The sequence below is a fragment of the Crocodylus siamensis genome, chromosome 5 (assembly GCF_052110815.1).
Source record: "Crocodylus siamensis isolate JL-2025a chromosome 5, ASM5211081v1, whole genome shotgun sequence".
Lineage (NCBI taxonomy): Eukaryota > Metazoa > Chordata > Crocodylia > Crocodylidae > Crocodylus > Crocodylus siamensis.
Window position 1 is genome coordinate 38,298,309 of NC_143399.1, and position 24,625 is coordinate 38,322,933.

The 24,625-nt window shown below is 51.3% G+C and overlaps 1 long non-coding RNA gene across 1 annotated transcript; it reads right to left on the minus strand.

The window, feature by feature from the left end:
• Positions 1-15,321: 15,321 nt before the first annotated feature.
• LOC149863783 (uncharacterized) lies at positions 15,322-18,551 on the minus strand. The gene is made up of 5 exons (XR_016442722.1): positions 18,451-18,551; positions 17,844-17,870; positions 17,563-17,597; positions 17,207-17,244; positions 15,322-16,714 (listed from the first exon to the last, which is right to left on the minus strand). It is a non-coding gene; the product is annotated as an uncharacterized LOC149863783 (long non-coding RNA).
• Positions 18,552-24,625: the final 6,074 nt, after the last annotated feature.

Genomic DNA, 24,625 nt, shown 5'->3' on the forward strand with positions numbered 1-24,625 from the left:
GCCTGACCGACAAGCCTCTTGAGCTTGTCAAAGTCGGCTTTTCTGAAGTCAAGGACTTCTGTGTTGCTGACTGACTTGCCAGCTTTACGGCGGATGGTGAAGGTGATCAGCTCGTGGTCGCTGTCACCCAGCTTCCCATCGATCACTAGGTCGCCGATTAGGTCATCCCCCATAGCCAGTACCAGGTCAAGCAGCGCTTTGCCTCTCGTTGGCCCATAGACTTCTTGAGTCAGGTAGAGGTCATCCACGCATGAGAGAAAGCTTTGCGACCGCTTGGATTTTGCTGAGTGATCTTCCTACGAGCCACCTCCCTGCTGGGCCCCCCTCGGGCCCCGGGAGAGACACGCCTGGGCCAGGGGTTAGCGAGGAGTTAGTTAGGGTACTTCTGGAGAGGCTGGATGTGTTCAAGTCCGCTGGTCCGGACGATCTTCACCCTAGGGTTCTACAGGAACTGGCTGAGGTCATTGCGGGACCCCGGCGCGGCTCTATGAGCACTCGTGGTGCTCTGGTGAGGTGCCGGAGGACTGGAAGAGGGCCAATGTGGTCCCTATCTTCAAAAAGGGAAAAAAAGAGGACCCGGGAAATTACAGGCCAGTTAGTCTTACCTCAATCCCGGGTAAGCTCTTTGAAAAAATTATCCTGGCACACATCCAGGAGGGCCTTGCGGGGGAATGCATGCTCAGGGGCAACCAACATGGGTTCATCAGTGGCAGGTCTTGTCAGACCAACCTGGTGGCCTTTTACGATTAGGTCACCAAATCATTAGACGCAGGGGTTGCTGTGGATGTAGTCTTTCTGGACTTCCGGAAGGCTTTCGACACTGTCTCTCACCCTGTCCTCATCAAAAAGCTGGGAGACTGTGGTGTCGATGCCCACACGGTCAAATGGGTCGCCAACTGGTTAGAGGGCCGCACCCAGAGGGTGGTAGTGGATGGGTTCTTCTCGACCTGGAAGGACGTGGGCAGTGGGGTTCCGCAGGGCTCGGTCCTCGGGCCCGCACTGTTCAACATCTTCATCAGTGACTTGGAGGAGGGGGTAGAAAGCACCCTGTTCAAGTTTGCTGATGACACTAAGATGTGGGGGGATGTGGGTGCACTAGAAGGGTGCAATAGGCTACAAGCTGACCTTGACAGGTTGCAACAGTGGGCGGATGAGAATAGGATGGGGTTTAACACTGATAAGTGCAAGGTGTTGCACATGGGGAGGAAGAACCGGCACCACACTTACAGGTTGGGGAACTCCCCTCTTGCCAGCACGGAGACGGAAAAGGATCTTGGAGTCGTCACTGACTCCACGATGAACATGGGCCGGCAGTGTGGGGAGGCAGTCAAGAAGGCCAACCGTACCCTGTCATGCATCCACAGATGCATCTCGAGCAGGTCCAGGGAGGTGATCCTCCCCCTCTATGCGGCACTGGTCAGGCCGCAGCTGGAGTACTGCGTCCAGTTCTGGGCACCACACTTCAAGAGGGACGTGGATGATATGGAAAGAGTCCAGAGGAGGGCCACTCGTATGATCAGGGGTCAGCAGGGCAGGTCTTATGAGGAGAGGCTACGGGACCTGAACCTGTTTAGCCTCCACAAGAGAAGGTTAAGGGGGGACCTTGTGGCCTGCTACAAACTGGTCAGGGGGGATCAGCGGGTATTGGGGGAGTCCCTGTTCCCCCGTGCGCTGCCAGGAGTGACCAGGAATAACGGTCACAAGCTGGCGGAGGGTAAGTTTAGATTAGATATTAGGAGGCGCTACTTCACAGTCAGGGCGGCTAGGGCCTGGAACCAGCTTCCAGGGGAAGTGGTGCAGGCTCCTAGCCTGGGGATTTTTAAAAGGAAGTTAGATAAGCACCTTGCCGGGGTCATCTGACCCCGGTGCTCTTTCCTGCCAAGGCAGGGGGTCGGACTAGATGATCTACCTAGGTCCCTTCCGACTCTAGCTACTATGATACTATGATACTATGATGTCCGGGTAATTGAAGTCACCCATGACAACGAAGGTCCTGGAGCAAGTGGCCTCAGTCAGTTCCCGGGCAAACTCCTGGTCAAGCTCAGGACTTTGAGTGGGAGGTCTGTAGTAGACTCCTACCATTGTGTCCTTTGTGCCGTATTCCCCATGTATTTTTACCCAGAGGGTCTCTAGCTGTCCATGCTGGTCGCCAACATCAGCTTGCAGGGACATGTAGCTTTCCGTCACATAGAGAGCTACACCCCCGCCCCTTCTGTCAACACGATCCCTCCTGTACAGGGTATAGCCCTCTATACCCGTGGTCCAGTCATGGGTGGAGTCCCATCAGGTCTCCGTTATCCTAATGACGTCATAATTCTTTGCACTGAGCAGGAGGACGAGCTCGTCCTGCTTGTTGCCCAGGCTCCTGGCATTAGTGTACAGGCAGGCAAGTGTCCCCTTGGGGGCTCTTGCCTTGCCCACAGATTGTGCCAGGGCTGGGGCAGGGGTGGGCTCCCTTAAGTACCTTGGTCCTCTGGCTTTGCAAGGGTTGCTCAGCGGGCCAGCAGTGGCAGTATTCCCCCCATCCCCCAGCGGGCTTAGTTTAAAGCCCGGTGGGGCAGGTCAGCCAGCCTGGCTGAGAAGAGCCTCCTCCCCAGGGGAGAGAGGTGGAGGCCATCTCTTCCCAGCAGCTCACTGCCTCTCTCTCCAAAGAGCGGGCTGTGGTCGTGAAAGCCAAAGCCTTCCCGATGACACCAGCTCTGCAGTCTTTGGTTCACTGTGTGGATCCTCCTCTCCCTCCTCAGCCCATAGTCCGAGACTGGGAGGATCGACGAAAACACCACCTGAGCTCCCAGACACCTAAGCCCCGCTCCCAAATCCCTGTAGCGCCTCATGACCTGGCTGGGGGTGCTCCGAGCCGTGTCATTGGTGCCCACGTGAATAAGGAGCATGGGGTAGTGGTCTGTGGGCCGGAGGAGCTGTGGGATCCTCTCCGCAATGTCTCGGATGCGGGCCCCCGGGAAGCAGCAGACTTCCCGGGCTAAGGGGTCGGGGCGGCAGATTGGCCCCTCAGTCCCCCGCAGGATGGAGTCTCCCACAACAAACACCTTTCATTTTGACTTGGGGAGCGTGGGGACAGTAGCTGTGGTTGAGCCTGGGTTGCCTGCGGGAGCCGGCAACTGCGCAGGCTCTGCTGAGGCTGCAAGAGGTCGAACCTGTTGCTAAGCTCCGGCGAAGGAGGGGCCTTGGTGCGCCGGGCCTTCAGGCCCTTGACCACCTTGGTCCATGCCCCTGACTGGGCAGAGCGGGAGGTCCCAGAGTCCTCCTTAGTCCTGGAGGGAGACGGTGCTCTACCCTGCGGCTCCCGGGGGAGAAGGGCCTGGCAGTAGGAGTCTATCTCCTGCTTGCAGTCCCTGATGGCACGCAGTCTCTGGACTGTGGCCTGGAGCTCCTCCAGCTGGCGCGCCAGAGACCCCAGTAGGGAGCAGACCCCGCAAGGGGAGGTGGCCATGCTCCCGGGCCCCAGAGCCTGAAAAAGGGACAGGCAGCCCCCGCAGCCAAGAGCCAGGGGCTCCGTCTGCGTGGAGCCCAGGACCATGGGCTCCGTCTGGGTGGCCGTCTCTGAGGTGCCCAATGGGGGAGCCACAAACCCCGAGGGGACCCAAGGGGTGCGGCGCGTGCCCATCCGTGTCATGCCTCTGGTAGGCTGGCTACGGCTGGGACTGACTACTCTGGGGGGGTCGCAGGCAGGGTCTCGTGCCCTCCCACGCCCTCCCCTGCGCGAACTCCGCGCTAACTCGAGCGCCTGTTTGCGCAGCCTGTTTGCGCGGCTCCGGTCGCGTGGCTTCCTGGGGGGCTGGGCCAAGTAGGGGCCTGGGCGGTGGGTTGACCCGGCAGGGCTCCACGCAGCCGCCTCCTCCCAGGGAGCGAGGAGTTAACCCCTTCCCACCATGAGCCTGCTTACCTCCAGCTGGGCGGGGGGTCGGCAGGGGGCTCTGCGGCTGCTGAGGGGGTATCTGGGGGGCTTCGGAGGAGCGGGGGCGCAGCGGGCTTCACCCGTGCGTCTCTCACCGCTCCAGAGCCTAACTGAGCTTTTTTTCCCTGTTTGGCAGGCCCTTGTAAACTGCGCGCATGCACAGTGGGCCTGCTGTCGGGTTGGAACCAGTCTCTTGGTAGGATCTCAGTGACGCTGTTTGGATCAATGTCATAGGTGAGGGGCCAGTTCTCACTGGAGCTGGGGGCCAGAGTGTGAGTAACAGCACTGAGAAGGGACCCCCTTGCTGCCATCATGGTATTTGTTCTCTCTGTCCTCTTTCTTGGCGAGTACTAGAGACATCCAGAGTGTGTATTGATGGGTGAAATGAGAATCAAGGCATGCTCCCATGGTGGGATATAAGACGAAGATGCATGTCTGTGGGGTGGATCTGAAACCAGGGCATGTGCCTACATCTGTGGAGACAACGATTTGAATCCCCATTGCTGGGGGCTGTTCTGGGCGGTGTTGGGCTCTGGTATCACTGTTCTTACAGAAGGAAACCTCTAGATCCCCCTCCACTCCCAGTTAGGACAGGATCCCCATAAATGCAGCAGAAAAGTGATAGCTGTGGGACCTGGGATCTTGGCACTAATGAGCCATGTCCTTTCCAGGATGCTAGCTGGCCAAGCAGAGCGGGTCATGGGGACATGAATATTGTAGGCTGAAGGTGGTGGGAACATTGACATGGGCAACTGGTGCCTTCCACTGGCACTTCCGGTTTCACAGCTTGTGTTTCCAGGGGGTGTACAGTCGATCTCGATATACCTGCGTGCAGCCCTACACATCACCAGTGATTGGCAATAAGCACATCGAGACAGACAAGAGTAAAGGGGGTTGGAGTCCTGATCCCTCACCCCTAAACACAACAGATCCCCTGAACCTTTCCTCAGCCTGGAATGGAGCCTGAGAGAACTGTACCTTAGACCCCAAAGCAACCCTCTGACCTGGCCCCTGCAGAGCTAAGTTTATGATTATGTCTTGGGGCTCCTGTAGTTTGAAAGCCAAGGGAAGAAAGACCACAGCCCCTAGAGGAACAACAGAACAGGGAGGCCTTTCTTAATAGGCTGCTCCTGTCCTGGGGACACAAAGAGGAGCTGGGACCTTTAGTAAATGGCAGGTGCTGGCTTAGCAGCCCCTCATCCTGACTCTTCTGCATGCCTCCAGGACTCAGGGAGTTCAGACAATATCCCCTGGGAAAGGCCACTGTGCTTCATATGTCCCAGTGGACATAGATCCCCCTCTCATCCTCACTGGATATGGATGGGCTGCCCCCCTGTCCCCAGAGAAGGAAAGCTCTGAGAGCCTGTGGGGACGAATGGGCAGTGGGTAAGCATGTGTAGGAATGGGTTGGTGGCTGGGTGGGGGAGGGAGTGGGTGGTTATGACCCTGCAGGGCAAGGGGATTCATATTCTGCTGTGGTTAGTGGGAGCTGGGACCCCTGTGGATCTGCCTGTACTAATCCTGTCCTCCATGCCCCCTAGGACCAGCTGCTGACTGACTCTCCCTTCTCTCTTGTCATCCCCAGATTACATCCTGGATAACACCATCTACCTTTGCCTGGGCAGGGAGGGTCTGCTCCTCCTGGCACTGATTGTGACTGAACTAGCATACAGCTGGAGGAAGGGAAGGCCTCAACTGACTCCCCACCTTCCCTCTCCTAGTTCCATGCAGAGTGATGGAGCTGGTACAGCAGGAGCACAGTGGAGTCACTCCATGATGCTGCAAACCCAATCAGGGTGCTTGCACCCTTGGGATGTGGATTTGCAGCAGGCTGTGCATACAGATATATCAGCTCAAGCTTGGAGCTGAAGCCACAGAATGCACGCAGGCGATCGGACAGCTGCAACTCCAGACGGAAGCCAGGAAAACAAGGGGAGCAGCTGAGGAAAGGGCTGGACAAGGGAGCCGAGAACTGCAGCTAAAAGGTTTGCTGATAAAAGAGCTGCCAGAAAGGGGTTGCTGCTGATTGAACTGCTTCTATGAGAGGTGCTGCAGAGGGCAAAGGAGCTGTAAGCTGCTAAGTGCCCAGGATCACCTGGTATCCTTTGCTAATGAAACAGAGCTTGTGCAAACTGGCCCCCTCCTTAGTTCCCAGGGTGCAGAAATCCACTGGGAGGGTATCAGGGAAAGGAGCTAGGACAGGTTCTCTGGGAGAGCTAAAGAAAGTAAAGGGAAATCGCAGCTTTGTGGGAGCTCCAGCAGAGAGCTTTTAAGTAAAGCACAGCCAAGAAGGGACACTCCAGATGCCAAACACAGGGGTGCTGCTTTGGGCAAGCATTTAAGGGTGGTGCGGTTGTTTGCAGGCACCAAGGAAAGACTGCAGCTACTGAGGCCCAGACAGAGCCCCTATCTGCTGACCAGATGACTGCATTGCAACACCTGTTCTGAGGTGTGGGAGCACAGCTCTGCCCCGTGTTCAGCCGTAGCCATTACACAGTGGATTACGTTGCAGTTGGCAGTGAGTCTGTGGGGTTCTGGCTGACTGGGTGGACAGCATATACTTCATATAAGCTGCCTGAGTGTTAAAGTTGTTAACATCATTATTTTTTTCCTATATAATAAATGTTAGTGTCAATTTATTATTGAGCTTATTGAAAATATTTTGTTGTTACTTATGTGATGGCGAGCCTGTTAACTTCTCAGTTGTTATTGTAAATAATAAATTATTGTAAATAGTCACCTGGTGCAGGGAGAACCACAGGAGAGCACTCCGCTGAGTGGTGGCTCCCAGCCTGTAGACAGGGTGGGAGTTGATCAAGGCCTATTGGCACCTCAGGCTGCTGAAAATTTGGACATGGCTGCGGGTAGCACTGCCACCAGGGTTACATTTGGGAGCTCATCTGGGATTCCTGGGGGCACCCTCCCTTTAGTGGAGTGCCTTTGTGTCAATGGCAGTGTGCTTTCTTTGTGCCCTGCCTAGACAACTAGCATGCACCATGGCTATGGCTGGTTTTGAGGGATGGTGCAAGGAGGTATTGCTGGGTTCTGAGAGGGCTATTGTGGTCTCAGGTATTTCAAAGGATCTGTCCCAAGAGAAGGTGCAGACATTGCTGCGAGGCGCCTCAGCAGAGTTTTGGGCCTGTTGGGTGCACAAAATGCATCCCAGGGGCCCTGGGAATAATCAGTTTGCCCTGTGTGAGATGCCTAACCAAATACCTAGAGTGTTGGCCTCTACAGACTGTGAGGTCTGGGGTCTAACTCTGGTGAATAGTGTTGCTGCTGCTACTCTGGTCCCAGAGACAGGGCGAGAGGGTGATGGGGTCACTCAGGGGGGTTGGAGTGGGGGAATCCTGAGTGGGTAGGAGTACTGAAACAAATCCTGACAGAAATTGCACAACCGCAGCCTGATTTAGGCTCTTACAAAAAAACTCCAAGTGTTCGCAGGTGCTGATCCTCCTCCACCAGGCAAAGAGGTTTTTGACTCTTGGCACACCCATGCCACAGAGATCCTTGAGTCCTGGAAGGTATCTAGCCTTGAAAAGCACCAGTATCTACTTTAGAGCCTCCAGGAGCTTGCATCTGGGGTGGCTCGTATGATTAGAGATGAAAATGCCAATGCTACTGCTGAGCTGTGTTTAAAGACCCCGGTCGGTCAGTGTTTTTTGGAAGTTCAGCACAAACAAGCACTCTGCAGTTGGAGTTCCACAGTGCCTGCCAGAATAAAGGCGAGGCTGTATCCTCTTTTTTTTTTTTTCATCTCAGGTTAGAGAAGATGCTTCAGCAGCTAATAGTGCACGGAGTTTTCACCCTGGCAGCTGCAAACCTTGCAAGGCTGCAACAAATACTAGTGGGGGTACTGTACCATCAGCAAATACTGAGCAGCCTGCAGCTTGCTGGACAAATGGGTATGGCCCCTCGTTTCAGTCAGCTCATCCAAAAGGTTTGAGAACAGGAGGGACTTCAAACTATTAAAGTCATTCAGATCTGCACAGCAGAGTGTGCCACATGATAGGCCATTTCCCAGGGTCGTGCTGACTGAGACAGTTGGCATTTCAGCAGGGAAAGAGGATGTTATAGAGTCAGAGGGTGTCTTCTCTGGATGGGTGGGAGCTCCTAGATCTGCTGCCACGGGGATGAGCAATAACTCTGCAGCCACTTAACTCTAGTATTCAAAGGCCCCAGAAGAAACGGGGGCGAATCATCTTTTGTTTTAGATGTGAAGAAGATGGACACTTTGGGAGAGAGTGCTCCAGCAAGGATAACCCCAAGCAGGTAATGCAAAGATGAGATGGAGGGACTTGTGGGCCCCATTGGGAAATGCCAGTGGGGTACAGCATGGGAGCTGCCAGCTACCCCAAGATGCTTCATCTCTCAGGTCCCTGAGTTACCCCATAAATTTCCCCCAGGACTAGTCAGTCCCAAAGCAGAGGTACCCATGATGGTGGAGGGGCACCAGTGCACTGCTGTCTTGGACAGCGGATCAGAGGTGACAATTATATTTCATTCCTTTTATGATCAACATCTAAAACATCTGCCCCTGCAACCGTTGACAGGGTTAGGCCTCTGCGGTCTGAGTAATGGAGCCTGCCCCTATAGTGTAATAGTTCAACTTGAGTTCTCTGAAGGTGTCGTGGGTGTTAAAAGAGAAGTGGCCACCATGGCATTGGTATGTCCGGATCCCAACTGGATGCAGGGGACCTCGATCATAGTGGGGACTAACTCCAGCCTATTTCAGATCCTGGAGGGGTATTGTAAGCGGAAAGCTGGGAAACGATTATTTAGCAACCCTTAAGATGCACGCCCTATGTGCCATGGCATACCAAAAGATTGAGAGCCAGCCTCTGAAGAAAGGCAACTCCTCTATTGGAGCATTACACTGTGCTGGTACTGCCTGGTGCCTCCGGAGTAGAAGGCCTGGTTACAGCAGAAACTTAGTGCTAGGCCCAAAGTCTTCTCACTCCACAAATGGGACATGGGATTGGCCAAAGGAACAGAGCACCACATACAGCTACAAGATACTAGACCATTTTGTGAACAATCAAGGAGGATTGTGCTCACTGAAATGGAAGATGTGAGGAAATATCTACAAGATTTGATGGACAATAGAATCATTAAAGAATCAAGGAGCCTGTATGCCTCCCCAATTAGTAATTGTGAAAGAGAAAACTGGAAAAATCAGGGTGTGAATAGACTATCATAGGACAATTACTGATCAATACACTGTGCTGCGTGTACAAGATGCCCTGGATTGTCTAATTGGGAGCCAGTAGTTCTCAGTGTTTGATAATAGCAGCTGCATAAATCTAATTCCCCTATGGCAAGAGGATAAGGAAAAAACAGCTTTTATTTGCCCTCTAAGGTTCTACCAATTGGAAAGGATGCCACAGGGAATTTCAGGAACCCCATCCACCTTTCAGCAGTTGATAGAGAGATATGAACATGATGCAAGTTCTCATTTATTTTGACAATCTTATAGTGTTTGGCAGAACCCTTGAGGAACAGGAAGGGAGTTTGAAAGTCTTAAATAGGCTTGAAGCTGTGGGGCTCAAGCTAGCACTGGACAAATGTAAATTTTGTCAAACTTCTGTTAAGTATGTCGGACATGTAGTTTCCCAGGACAGAATCAGTACTGACCCTGAGAAAATGGAAGCCATGACTACATGACTGCAGCCCCAAAACTATTGGGATCTGAAGAGGTTCCTCAGATTTACAGGATATTATAGAAGTTTTGTCCAAAACTACATTGTGATAGCTAAACTGATAAACAAGTTAACACGGGGTTGTCAGACAGGGAGACATAAATGCCCTGGCAAGGCCCCTGCACCAGGGTGGCAGCACCTACTCAGGCCACTCTGCACCGCCTGTTGGAGCCTTTTGGGTCTCACTGGACTGACCAGTGTAAAAAAGTGTTCCAAACTTTGACAGCATGGCTCACTCAAGTGCCTATGCTGATCCTGCTAAATCCTATAAGTTGCACACAGATGCTAGTCTTGAAGGTATGGGGACAGTGCTTTACCAGAACCATGACCAAAAATATACAGCACACCTCCTGGCTGGGGAATGACCCTCTCAGCAGCACGGAAGCAGAAAGGGATCTCAGAGTCATAGTGGACTCCAAGATGAATGTGAGTTGTCAGTGTGATGAAAACATCAGCAAAGCTAACCATACTTTATCATGCATCAGCAGATGCCTGGCAAATAGAGCCAAGGAGATGATATTTCCCCTCTATGCGGCATTGGTCAGTCCACTGTTGGAGTACTGCGTCCAGTTCTGGGTGCCGTACTTTAAGAAGGATGTGGGTAATCTCAAGAGTGTCCAGAGGAGAGCCATTCATATAGTTAAGGGTTTGCAGGCCAAGCCCTATGAGGAGAGATTAAGGAACCTGGATCTCTTCAGCCTCCGCAAGAGAAAGCTGAGAGGTGACAGAGAGCAGATTTAGATTGGACAACAGGAAGAGCTTCTTCACGGTAATGGTAGCCAAAATTTGGAATGGGTTCCCAAGGGAGGTGGAGCTCTCCTCTACGTTGGGGTCTTTAAGAGAAGGCTGGATAGGCATCTGGCTGGGGTCACCTGACCCCAGCACTCTTTTCTGCCAAGGCAGGGGGTTGGACTCGATGACTTGTTGAGGTCCCTTCCAACCCTAGCATGTATGAAACTATGATGTGGGGGGGCAGTCGCGTTCACCAATCAAGGCCTGACACCTAGCGAGATGAGATGCCTAGTCCATACACTAGAACTTACTTTTTTGTGGGGTGGGGGGGACAGCAGCTGAACTGATCTCACTATTTTATGTGGTGGAAATCCAAGATCCAAAGAAACAGGGGGGAATATGCTCACAGTAGCGCAGACTGCCTGTGTCTGTGTTACTGTGAGCAAACCCTGGAGTCTCAAGCCACAGCCTGGGGCTTTAACCATGATTTACACTGCCACCCTGGAGTCATCAAAAAAGTCATGAAACTGGCCTATATGAAACTGGTCATGAAATTTTAATACCATCTGACATTTTTGCTTTTGCTGTCAGAGCTGCTAGGGTGGCCTTATTAGAGTCTCCCAGCACTCCAGGAGCCGGGCTTTAAGATGAACATCAAGCTTATAAGGCTAGGGATAAACTGGCTAGAGTTAACAGTATATCTGGGGCATGAAGGCATTTCCTCTTGGCTCCTAGCGCCAAAGTGATATTCCAGGAGGGTGGAAAAGAGAATTCAGGCCAGGCACTGCTTACTCTAGGACGGATTGCTGCGCTGATTCTCCTAACAACACACATTTACACACATTATCTTGAAGTGCAATCTACCTCATGATGGTGCAGGGTAGGGACAATGATCCCAGATTTGGTTAATTTGTTCCTGAGATAAAACATCTAAAAAAATGTGGTCCTACTATCTCCTAGTTCTTTTTTCTATGCATGCCTGGGGTGGAAACAATAGTTCCAGTCTGCCCCAGACTGATCTCAGCTGCTTGGGATTTATCTTAGCTGATCCCTTCTGGGAGGGATATTTCCAAATCTCATAAGAGTAAAGTGGAAAGAGCTGTTGAGATGAGCTGTTGTGCCAAAGACAGAAAGGAGGAAATCCACAAACAGCAGAGCTCTGTTTAGGACAGAAGGTTTGCAGGAGGGTTTTGTCTAAATAATGTGATGACTCAAGGTGATGAGCTCCTAAGCAAGTACCATGTACTATGAGTCTGAACCCCACATCAACGCTCAGGCAAGTGTGCCATGGAGCAGTACAGGGGATGTGAGGTTGGCAGAGAGCAGGCTAGGGCTCTGCTATTTTGCTAACATTTCCTGCAGTAGCTGTACTGTAGCACTGCTGTTGGGAAGCCAGCACACCACTAACGAATGGAGTCTTTTAATTGTAGGACTTTAGCCAAGCTCCAACATTCTGTAAACGTAGTTTTATAACCACTATTTTGAAGAAGAACTGGGTTCCTCAAATGTAGCTCTCCTAGGATCCTTCAATGAATAAGGGCTCATCTTCAAAGAGATCTCTCTGGGGGCACAGAAACAGAATCAGACCATCTGCCTCTCTGTGGGAAGGATGACTGTGCTTAGCAGGCAAGGGCAGAAGAAAGGACGATAATGAAGGGCAACCAAAAAACTGCAATGCAACCTCATCATAACCAACCACTGCTTTTAACAAGCCCAGTAGCAGGAATCATTTTCTTCATTATTATGTTACAGCAAATTGCCTATCTCTATTGTAACCAATACCCTCCTGTAATGAACTTTTCCTCCCCATTTCTGTGGGGCTTTGTTATAACAAAGTTCTGTTGCATGCAGCCAGGGTCTTCTGTAGTTGATAGACATTGTCAAGGAGCTGGAAGCAACGGAAGAGGAGAGCTGGGCTGCAGATGGAGATGTTGAGAGAGTACTTAAAAAAAGAAACAGAAATTAACTGTTTAAAAATGTGATTAACACTGTCCAAGCTCCTTGCATTACACCCTTCAGGAACATCACACTCAGCTATGCTGAAACCCTTGCAAATCAGACAGTGCAGAGACAGCAAATCAGACAGTATATTCATAAGACAGCCTTCTTTCAGCAGTGAAAGGGGACACAGCACTCAGACAGTCTCCACTCAGACACCGGGCCTTTCCACAGACATCCCCCTTCATATCATAGAAATCATAGAAAACATAGAGAAGCAGAGCTGAAAGGGACCTCCGTAGGTCATCTAGCCCAAGCCATTGCCTGAAGCACGATCATCGCTACCCAAACCTTATACAAATCCATGATCGAACCCAGAGACGATGCATAGGGGGTGCACACACACCCCGAGTGTGGTAGTGCACCCCCTGTAAAAAGGCATTGCCAACCCGCTCGACACCCTGCCGCCGACACCGCTGGTCCATGATTCCCAATGGCTGCTGCCAGTGGTGGCTGTGGGTGGTCACTGCCCCTTGGTCAGTACTCGCCACCCCCACCGCCAACAGCGCCGATGGCATCTGCGAGAGCTCCCGCTTGCTGCCTCTGTGCTCCCGCCACCACTGTGCCCCCCCAGCCGCCGGGAGCATGCACCGTTCATGATCTAACCTCTTAGTAAAACTACCATCAACCCTGAAACAACACATCCTAACCAGCCACAGGTTTCACTTTATCAGCCCTTGCCTGGATGATCCCTTCTGAAGCGTTAACTTTGTTTCATATTTTATGTCCTGAAAGCAATAGAGCTAAACCAGAATAAGGTGCACTCATTCCTGACTATGAGTGACCCCTGCATGGAGTGCAACTAGTGGAAATAACACTGATATACTAGTAATTTTACCAGGAAAATTCCTGTTGTAGACAAGCCCCTGTTCTGGGGTAAGAAATTTTGAGGGGCTGTACATTTTTGTTCTGTGTTGTCATGGTGTCCACCCCAGTGATAAACAGGAGAATGACTCTGTTTGCCCTTGTCTGGTTGGGAAGGGAGCAGAGGTCTGTGAGGAATATCAGCCTGAGTTTGAAGGTGGGGATTGAAAGCCTTATGGTATGGATCTAATGCTCTGTCTCACACCCAGCAAGCCACCTCACCTTATGTAGCAGCTTACAACCCTCCTCTCTGCATGTGAGGGTCAGGGGAAGTGGGGAGTCCTCAGCCCCACATCTGTGATGATCTGGCCTTTCCCCCATGATCTGCCCTAGCCCAGGATCCCTGTCTGCCTAGCACATCACAGCAACCCAGAGCAGGGCATCAGTTCCCATTAATGCACTACACTGAACAGTACTTTCCCCTGGAGGTGTAGGGAGTTTCCTTTTTCACTCCAGCTTGGCCCAGCTCCCACCCTGAAGCATAAGGATTGAAAGACCTGGGGTACATCATTCACAAATAGCAACTCTACATTTAGCTCAAGGCCATATGGCAGAGGCAGGGCTGAGGGGCTGTGGATACACCTCTCCCTGACAAGGACTAGAAAGGGGAAGGATATATTTAGAATCTGATTTCTAAACATGAAAGCAATGTGTTTGAAAAAAAAGGAAAAGGCTGAAAGAAAATGTGAAACTGGGATCTAGAACTCTTGTGTTCTCTACCTGGCTTCAGGAGGGGAATGGGAGCCAGCACCCCAAAGGAAACACTTTATCCCACCCCGCATAATGCCCACTCCCCAGAAAGAAAGTCTCTTAGTTCAGCTGCCCTGTATGGAGCTCACAAGAAGCTGAGCTCCCTTCACCAACAGGATATTGAGAATAAGACACAAAAGAAGCAGAGGGGAGATTTAGGGGAGGGCACAGACTAGCACTCCCAAGGGACCACATAGAGAATGAGCTCTAAAATAAAATCCTATCCCTTTCCCCTGTCTCTCTCTAGGCCTATGTCCCCTCACGCCCACTGTCCCATCCACTGTTGTGTCCCCTCCCTGCATCCCCTAGCCCCTCAACACAGCTGCCCCTAAAAAACATAGCCACCATCTCATGTTGTTCTCAAAGGGAACTAAGGCTGACCCCAGCTAAAACGGCAGGCCCTCATTCCCTACTTTTTCAAGGGCTCTGGTACTGGGAGATACTGCAAGGTAGCACAGGAGCTAATTTCCCTGCATTGAAGCATACCTGGTTAGTGGGTTTTGGCAATAGGAAACCAGCTCCCCACAGCTCTCCAGAGACCACATCCAGAGGAGCACAGAATTCCCTCCTCCCAGCTGTGGACACCCAGACCCTGCTGCACAGGGGATGAGGGCATTGAGTCATTGCAGAGGACTGCACTCCACAGCACAGGAGTGTCCCTTCCAGTCTTGTGTATTAGCTGCCTGGAAAGGGAACACAGCCCCTGGGGACTGGGGAGACAGCCCTCCCCAGGGATCCACTGTGGAGCAGTGATGACCCTTCCTCTGGGACTGGTCACCGGGGCTGGTCTTCAGGGCTCAGTGGGGCTGGAGTGTTCAGGAAGGGGAAGATAATGGAGATTCTCAAAAGTCCAACATTGAATGGTCACAGAGGGCAACCTTTAAGCAACTGACTTCTATTAGCCATTAATTCTCTCAGAGGTATGAGAAGGCGGGGGGGCGGGGGTTGTATATAAACCAGACTCAGTTCTTCATGTGGATGGTTTAGGATTTGAAGACAGAAGACTATTTGGGGAGGGCTGAGCCAGTGTGCCTGGGAGTCTGGAGTTACTGGTGAAACTAGTGGCCCAATATTCCCAAATCTCCTGGTCTGGAAGTTTTGTAGGATCTCTCAACTGGGACATTCCTATAAAAATTATGTCGTCTTCTGGGTTCAGCTTCTCCAGGTGGTTTCTGCTTGAGGTTCTGGGCTTTTATGTAACTCTACAGGGGAACTGTGGCCTTCAAGTCCCTTCACCTGTTGGACTACAGAGCCCCCTTCTCCCCCACTTTATGAGCTGACTCAACATCTGGGGAAGGACTTCACCTTCTTAAGGGGAAAGAAGATTCTCAAAAGTCACGTGCAGTGAGACAGGCAGCCCTTCCTAACCAACATTTATTACCACTAAGGAGACAGAGTCCTTGTGTCAGAAGCCCTAGGTCAAATCTTAAAGCAGATTTCAAATCAGTCAGAGGCCAGGCTGCCTTTGCTAGAGACCTGGTCTGTGTCCCCCCTTGGGTATCTGCAAGTCTGTTTTTCAAGCTGTTCTCATCTTGGAGCTTCTCCAGGGTCTCTCTCAGGTGCCACAGGTGGCAGGGTATCTCCAGGTGCTGGGGCCTGAATTCAGTGGGACTCCCATGTGTCTTCATCCAGATACCAGTCCACTCTGAGCAGCTGTGACAGTTATGTGCAGAGACCCACCTTCATTCCCAGTAGTCCAGGGCAGAAGTTAACCCATTCTTCCCCATTCTGTAACAATATACTATTGAAGTTAGGGAAATTGAAGCATGCATCTTTGTTGTAGAAATATTACAAAACACAAATCATGGTGCCAGCCTGAACCCTGGGCTTTCAGTATGCTCAAGGGAAGCTGCTTGGGAAGGTCCCAGGGTGTCCACATTGCCTCATTTTCAGGGTGGATGTGGACAGAGCAGAAGCAAGCACTTAGGGTATACTGCCTCTGTGGTAAAACCAAGCTCTCTGCTGCCATGGTGCAGACAGACCCTTAAAAGGGCCCAGTTCAGTGGAGACTGGGACCTGGAGGTATAGAGATACCTGGCACAGCCCACATCCTTTGGACTCAGCTGTCTGGCTGTGCCAGGAAAGTCCTGGCTTTGTGTGTGAGCATCTTACTTATCCATCCCAGCCTAGAAGGGATGGCTTTGGCCCAAACAAGCTTTACTCTCCCCTCCTGCCTGATGCCAGGGCAGTCTCCCACATGTTGCTGGCTCCATACATCAGAAGAAATGGAGCCAGCTCTGCCATTGGACTCCCATTTGTCCTCTTTCCTGTCCATCTGTGACTATCCCTGATCCTTCCAGGAGAGGCTGGTTGACACAGGGGAGCTCCAGCATGTCTCACCCCATCCTTGCCACTGCCTTTGTGAAGGGGCCACACTGCTCAGTAAAAATAACAGTTGCCAGCCAGGCTGGAAGGAGAGAGTATGCTGCTTTATTCACCTGTGTCACACAGGAGTGGGGAGCTCCTTCCACAGATAGAGCAGGAAGGATGGTAACCCACATAAACCCATGGTGACCCCTTTATTATAGTCCTGGACAAGCTTTCACTGTGAGAGAGCAGAGACATTCTGGGGTTACTGTGCAGGGGTACTTGTGGGTTATTGTGCAGAGGAGCTCTCCTTGTGAGGCTCCTGTATTACCCTGACTGCAGTGTATATGACAGACTGGCTGAAAGGTGGGATCCTCTGCTGGGCATTGAACACCTTGCTGTTCATTTCAGTGTATATGATTCCATCGGCGCTGGGACTCTCAGGCTTCTGCATGTGACAAGGGAGAGATGATTGCTGGGTGCTGTCCTGTGCATGCCCACACAGCCATATTCTGACGGACTGGCAGGTGGGAATCCCAGGAGGACAGTTTGGTCCAGTCCCCAACCCCCAAAGCACAGAATTAAGGGCCAGCCCTTCCCTCCCCCGTCCCCCTCCCCTTGCCACCAGCTTTCTGCAAGCCTCAGACAAGTGGCTGTGATGAGTGTGATCCCTGGGGAACCCCACTTCTGACCCCAGCTCTGGCTTCTCATTTCTAGGTTGCTGATAGGAGGGGGGTGGAGAGAGGCATTAGCACCCTGATAGAGATAAGTGAGCATGTATTAGGACTCTGTGCTCTGTTGGGTATAGAGCCCAAGGACAGGTGGGGACTATCAGAGCCTGCCTGGGGCAGCTGGGAACACTGGAAGCTGAGGGAAGAGGCTAGAGGCAAAAGGACATTGGGTCCATGGGGGCTGGGGGTATAGGGCGGGGGACACTTACCAGGGAATCCGTCCAGTTCCTGACATTGCCCAAGGAGTCTGTGGGACAGAGACACTCTGATGAGGTGGGAGGTGGTTGGTCCCAGCCAGTTTAGATCAAGGCTCAGGTCCAGGTCTCGCCAGCCCCATCCTGGGAGCCTGGAGTCAACCTTTGATTAACCAACCTTCCCCCATGGGGCAGAGTTATTAGCTGAAGTTTCCAAAGGAAGAAACTGAGGCAGGGGGACATGGGCCTCAACAGCACCCAAGTTAAAAGGATTTAGGTAACACCTGTTGAGGATGTTGCCCCATGGGATACTGCCCCATCAGGAGACATGGGCCACTCCCACCTACAGCTCCCCAGTACATGTAACTCACAGATGTGGTCCTGTGTGGCAGGAGGCATCAACTCACTACAGTGAGAGGGAGAGAGAAAGAGAGAGAGACTGTAAATAACAGAGCCCAGGAGTCCCAGCTCCCAGGCCCCCAGCTCTAATCCACTAGATCCCACTCTCCTCTCCAAGAGACCCGAGAGAATCCAAGTGTCCTGGGTCCCAGCATCTCTGCTGTAACCCACTAGACTCTACTGCCTTCCCATAGAACAAGGGCAAATCTAAGGGTGATGGAAGAGAGGAGGAGAGCGTAGCCAGGATCCGTACCTCCTCCTGTTAGTGCCTGATTTTTCCCTGCAAAGACAGAGAATCCTCCATGAGTCAATCTGCTCCAGATACCTGTGCCCCAGAGAGAGCAAGAGAGATGATGGTGCAGGGAGAGAATAGCCCTCGCACTTTCAGGTGCTGGGCCTGGATCTCCACAGGGTGGCTGGGCTGGAACATGCTGCCCCCAGGAATGTCCAGGAAGAGACAGCAGCACAGGACAACAACAGCTGGGGATGAGCTGGAAAACTCCAGGATGCTTCTCCCATCCCTGAGGGACCCATTAGGTGATGATTGTTATAATGAACTTGATCCACAGGCCAGTCACTCCCATGGAACTCACAGGCCTTGGGTACACAGTGCCAGCAGCTGGTTATACAGGGACTCCTGCCACCCAGTAGCCACTAGTCAGTAGTCACCCTCAACACTTACTGTAATAAAGTACCACCAGAAACATATTGGCATCAAGACTGGTTTGGTGGGGGAGAGGAGGGAAAGGGCAAGGCACATCCCACCCAGGTTTGTTTGTCAGTTGCCATTCAAGCCGTACCCGTCTTGGGCCTGCTTAGCAGCAGATTTAGTCCTTCTTTTGCTGGACAGGGATACTTACTTCCTTGGGCTTTTATGTAGCAGATGAAGGCAACAAGTAGGAGGACAACCAGGCACACCACTGTGATGACAACAATTCTTGTCAAAATTGGTGCTGCTGTTGGTTCTGAGAAACAAGAACTGGGCATGAGTTTTAGAAGCAACTGCCCAAAGCCCACAGGATGCCTAGTGGAGCTGGAGACCCGTGGACACAGAAACACAATGTACAGGGAGGTGTGCAGGCAGCTCTAAAACATTGTATCGGGAGCAGAAGCAGAGGGAATTCTAGGTAACTGTGGTCAGCAGGGATTGCACCCAGTGCCAAAAGGGTATGATGGAGCACTTAGAAGTGGCACCAAGGGCCTGAGAACTCCCTTCACCCAGCTTGGCCTGAAGCCCACAGCTTGGACTCCTAGGTCCTGCCATTCCCCTAGGAATTCCCCAGTTGCCTCAGATCATTTACCTGCCTGTTACTGGAATCACAGCCAGTGACCTGATGTGGGCCCAAGATACTCATCTAGTGGGGCCTGGACTGAGCTCCAGATGACTCATTTCATGCTTGATGTCAGGGGAGTTCAATGAAATTCAAAGTTTGGTGCTTCTGACCTACGTGGACAAAACCCAGAATCTCACTTCCTATCCTCCTCACCAGACACATAGTTTCATAGTAGCTAGGGTCAGGAGGGACCTGAACAGATCATCTAGCCTGACTCCCTGCCACAGGCAGGAATAAATGCTGGGTTCGCAAGACCCAAGACAGGTGATCATCCAACTTCCTCTTGAATTTGCCCAGGGTAGGGACAAGGACCACTTCCCTGGGAAGTTGGTTCCAGATTCTGGCCACCCTAACTGTAAAATATTGCCTTCTGATCTCTAACCTAAACCTATTCTCCATCAGCTTATTACCATTTTTCCTCGTCACCCCAGGTGGTGCTGGGGAGAAAAGGGCTCTACCTATTGGTTGTTGATCTCCCCTGATGAGTTTGTAGGCAGCCACCAGGTCCCCCCCTCAGCCTCCTCTTACTGAGGCTGTACAGGCATCCCAAGAAGTCTTCTATAATGCCAACATTTAAACCTGCTTATAACTATGGTGTCTAGGTGCTGCATGCACTGTGAGGTGCTGATGGCAGCCTTGGGGGTAGTGCTCCAACAACATTCACAGGCCTTGTTAAAGCCAATGAGTGTCCAGCCTGCTGCTCCTGGCTCAGAGGGTGCAAGCATACCACTTTGGCTTTGAAATTGGTATTGTCTAATGGGTGCTTCCACCCAAGGTGCTAAACCAGGACTAGCCCAGGAGGATGAAAAAGGGTTCTCCTAACTGGAAATATGAGTGAGGAGGCAGACAGGAAGATGGGGTTTCCCACAGGGCTGAGTTTCTGGCAGAGCCTGGGTCGAGGGTAACTGGCATCTGGCTACAGTGAGTCATAGACCTAGCACAGGTCTCCCCAAGTGCTCCTGTCATTTATCATAGAATCATGGAAAATTAGGGTTGGAAGGGAACTCAGAAAGTCACCAAATCTAACCCCCTGCTCAAAGCAGGACCATCCCCAACTATATCATAGCAGGCAAGGCTTTGTCTAGCCTGGTCTTAAAAACCTCCAGGGATGTTTTAAAAATCTGTGTCCTTGGAGGTTTTTAAAACCAGGCTAGATAAAGTCTTGGCTGCAATGATATAGTTGGAGATAGTCCTGCTTTGAGCACGGGGTCTAAGGTCCCTTCCAACCTTAATTTTCTGTGATTCTGTGGAAATTCCACAACCTTTCTGGATTACCTGTCTAGTGCTTTACTACCCTTCACATGAGAAAGTTTTTCTAATATCTAACCTAAACTTCCCTTGCTGCAACTTGTGACAGATGACAGAACAAGGAGCAATGGTTTCAACTGAGAACAGCCCAGCTCCACCCTCTCTGGAACCACCCTTCAGGGAGTTGAACGCTGACATTAAATCCCTCCTCTGCTGGACTCTCTCTAATTTGTCTACATCCACCCTGTGGTTGCGGCCCAAAACTCAGCACAATACTCCAGATGTGGCCTCACCAGTGCTGAATAGAGGGGAACAATCACTTCCCTCAATCTGCTGGTAACACACCTACCAATACAGCCCAGTATGCTGTTAGCCTTCTTTGCAAGAAGGGCACATTATTGGCTCATATTCAGTTTATTGTCCACTGTAACCATTTTCTGCAGAGTTGCTGCTTAGCCAGTTGGCCCCCAGTGCATGGGATTGTTCTGTCCTAACTGAACCTCATGAGATTTCTTTTGATCCAGTCCTCCAATTTGTTGAGATGTCTCTGAATCTTAGCCCTAACCTCCAGTGTATCTACTACTCTCCCCAGCTTGTTGTCATCTGTAAATTTGCTGAAGGTGCACTCCATCCTATCTTTCAGGTTGTTGCTGAAGATATTGAACAAAACTGGCCCCAGAATGACCCGAGGCACTCCACCTGGTATCAGGTGCCAACCTGAAATTGAGCCATGGACTACTACTCTTAGAGGCTGATGATCCAGCCAGTTTTCTAGCCACCCTACAGACCATCCATCCAAGCTGTACTTCCTTAATTTGCTTGCAAGAATGTTGTGGGAGATCATATAAAAAGCCTTGCTAAAGTCAAGGTATATCACATCCACTGCTCTTCCCACATGCACAGAGCCAATCAGGTTAGTCAGGCATATCTAGCCCTTGGTGAATCCACGCTGACTGTTCCTAATCACCTTCTCCTTTAAGTGCTTAGAAACGAAATCGCTGAGGACCTTCTTCATGATATTTCCAGAGAATGAGGTGAGGCTGACCAGTTTGTAGTTACCCAGATCCTCCTTCTTCCCTTTCTTAAATATGGGCACTGTGTAGGCCCTTTGCTAATCATCTGGGACCTCTCCCAATATCCATGAGCTTTCAAAAGATGATGGCCAGTGGTTCTACAGTCAAATCTAATAACTCCCTCAGTACCCTCCGGTGCATCACATCTGGCCCCATAGACTTGCACACACCCAGCTTTAAATAATTCCTAACCTGTTCTTTTGCCACTGTGGGGTGCTTAGTGGTTACCTCCTCCCAAAACTGTGCTTTCAGATGTAGTAGTCTGGGAGCTGACTGTGCCTGTGAAGATTGAGGAGAAAAAGGCATTGAGTATGTAACCCAGGCGGTACTCCAAGAGGTACCCCCTCTCCAATTGAAGGGATCAGAGCAGGTGCACAAGTGCTGTCGGAGGTGTAGGGACCCTCCTCCCCCTATAGAGCAGAGCCAGATCACTAATGGGGACGTAACCATATATCTTTTAATGAGAGAACAGTACTGGGAACATAACCAGTATAAACCAGGGGGTTTGGGGGACACGACAACGCCTTGAGGGGGCAGGATTCAATAAAGGTTAGACACTTACCATCATAGACATATTCATCCAGTTGACAAAAGACAGGGTTAACAAAATATAAAACACAAACAGCGGAACAAACAATACTGGTTGGTGAAATATAAAAGGCACAAAATACAAAAAGTCAAATAACAAGAAAAATAGGGCCTGGGTACTTGGAGGTGGGGGGATCACAATGACCCCTTTCCACTGCAGCAAGAATTTCTCCCTATTACTACTTCACTCAGTTGGGTTCAACCACAGCTGGGACTTGAATTCATATCTCCCACATGCTGGGTAGGAACGCTACCCCACAGCCACCAGTGCTAGTACTACTCAAAGCTGCTAGGGGTCTTGACCTTCCCAGAGCCCTGGCCTCACATCAAGCTTCTTGGTCTCCAGTTGAAGGAGTTGGAAGCAGAGCTGGAAACCTCTCATGTCACTGCTCAGATCCTTGCTGGAGCTGGGGACTCTCTTCTGCTGGTCACAGCCTCTTGTAGGGGATCCTGAACCCAGCAAGGAGCCTCTCCTGCTAGCAGCACACTGCACTGCTGAGAGTTCAACTGTTGTCTGCAGGTCCCACTCCTTCAGGTGCTTCTGGAGCAACTGCTCCCACCTCACTGGCCCAGCTCTTTGAAACTCCTTCCTTGTGATCCCTTGCTGTCTCTCCTGAGTCAGCTGTGGTGCCCCTTTTATCCCCCTCCAGATGACCCAAGGGGCCAATCAGGAGACATGGAAGGTGAGTCTCTGGGGCCTGATTAGTAAGGAAAGGGAATCCCAAGCCCTCCAATCAACTTTTACCCTTTCAAAACCCCTGGGCTAAATCACTACAAGCTAGCCCATCACAAGTACTTTGGCCTTTTCTGCATCCTGTCACTAGGTTGCGTCTCCCATTTAATAAAGGACCCACATTTCCCTGACCTTCCTCTTGTTGCTGACATATTTGTAAGAACTTTTTTGTTACCTTTCATATCCCTTGGTAGCTGCAACTCCACTTACACTTTGACCTTCCTGATTTCATCCCTGCATGCCTGAACAATACTTTTATATTCTTCCCTAGTTGTTTGTCCATGTTTCCACTTCTTATAAGCTTCCTTTTCGTGTTTTAGCTCACTGAAGAGTTCCCTGTGAACCTAAGCTGGTATTCTACCATACTTGCTAGTCTTCCTGCACATCATGATTCCTGTGCCCTCAGTATGGTTTCTTTAGAGTACAGCCAGCTCTCCTGGACTCTTTTCCCCCCAAAACTTGCCTCCCAGGGAATCCTGCCCATCAGCTCCCTGAGTGAGTCAGCCTGCTTTTCAGAATTCATATCCCAAAGGAGGAGTCACTGGGTCATGACTCCTCTATGCATCCCATCCACAAATCAGCCACAGGTCTGGGAAGCAGCCCCATGGGAAAGGCTTCTCCCTGGGTGACTCCCCTTGAGGCAGGAGCTCTTCTTCCTCAAACCTATGGAAACTGCTGATCCTCCAGGAGACTCAGTCCTCAGCCAAGAACTCCCTCTGCTGTGCTCTAAGTGTCCAGACCATCAGTGCAGAGGGCCCTCAAGGGCCCAGCTGATGCCAGCTATGAACTGGGACACTGAGCTGTGCCTCTGACCTCTCACCAACTCCATGGGATCACCTAAGATAAGACCAGGTGAACAGTTCTTATTTCCATTGATACAGGCACCGGTAGTTCCCTCTGTCTGCTTCTCTCACACTTGGGATGTGAAACTCTGCTACCTCCCCAGCAGACTTGATGGGATGCAGCAGGGTTGGGTTTCCATCTTTGTACAAGAAGAACATCAAGTCCTGGGGCCCACCCAGACACCCCAAAGATTGCCCCAGGGCCCCCATCCTGTTTGAGCTCAGAGATGCTGACTTTGGGGAGTACGGGCTCTGCAGTGGAAGGGAGATGAGCAGCAAGACACAGAACTCGGGCCAGTTACTCCACCCCAATCACAACAGACTGTCAGTGACGGGGCAGAGAGAGAGAGGGGCCGAGACAAACTTTGTTCCAGATGCTTTTTGCCAAGTCCCCAGAGCTTCCCCTAAACTTGAATGAAAACTGGCTCAGCCCCACAACCTGAAGCAGTGCTATGTACCATCTTAGGTGCCCTGCATGACTTCCAGCTCTTTACCTCCCTACCCTGCCTTCCCATGGTCATTCAAACCTGTAAGGTTATCTAGCCCAGTAAGTCCTTCCCCTGCTCTCCCAAGCCACTTCCCAACCTGCTGCTCCAGGGAAGAGCACCAGTGGGGCACTGAATCTGGGGGTGGGGCTGGGCTTTGCCATACTGTGTCAGTAGCATGTCAGAAGGTAGCAGACCTGAGGAACATGTAGCAGTGGGAAGCTGTTGGCTACAGCTGAGAGGGTGAAGGATTTCAGGGTTGTACGGAAAGAGATTGTTGTCTAGTGAGCTAAGGCAGAGGAGCTGCAAGTTGAGACTCCTGGGTTTTACCCCATGTCTGCCACTGATTTCTTGAGGGCCCCTAGGGCTGGGCTGGAAGCATGGATGCTAAATAGGGCCCCTCATCTCTTACCACCAGCTCCTTGGAACTGCTGGGACACGACCAGATGAACACTTCAGACTTCTTGTGATAAAAGCACCACTAGCTGCCTTCATCTATTTGCCTCACACTGCCAATGGAGAACATGGCCACCCCATGGCTTTTAGCACTGTCCATTTGTTGCAATGGAATTGGATCTGTATCTTTGTACAGAAAAAAAGTGTATATTCTGCTTCCAGGCCCAACACTGGATGGTCACAGCTGTGCCAAGGGGAATCATCCAGCTGGGAATAGCTGAGATGTTGGGTTTGTCATAGGTCAACTCTGCAATGAGAGATATTCAGCAAGATCCA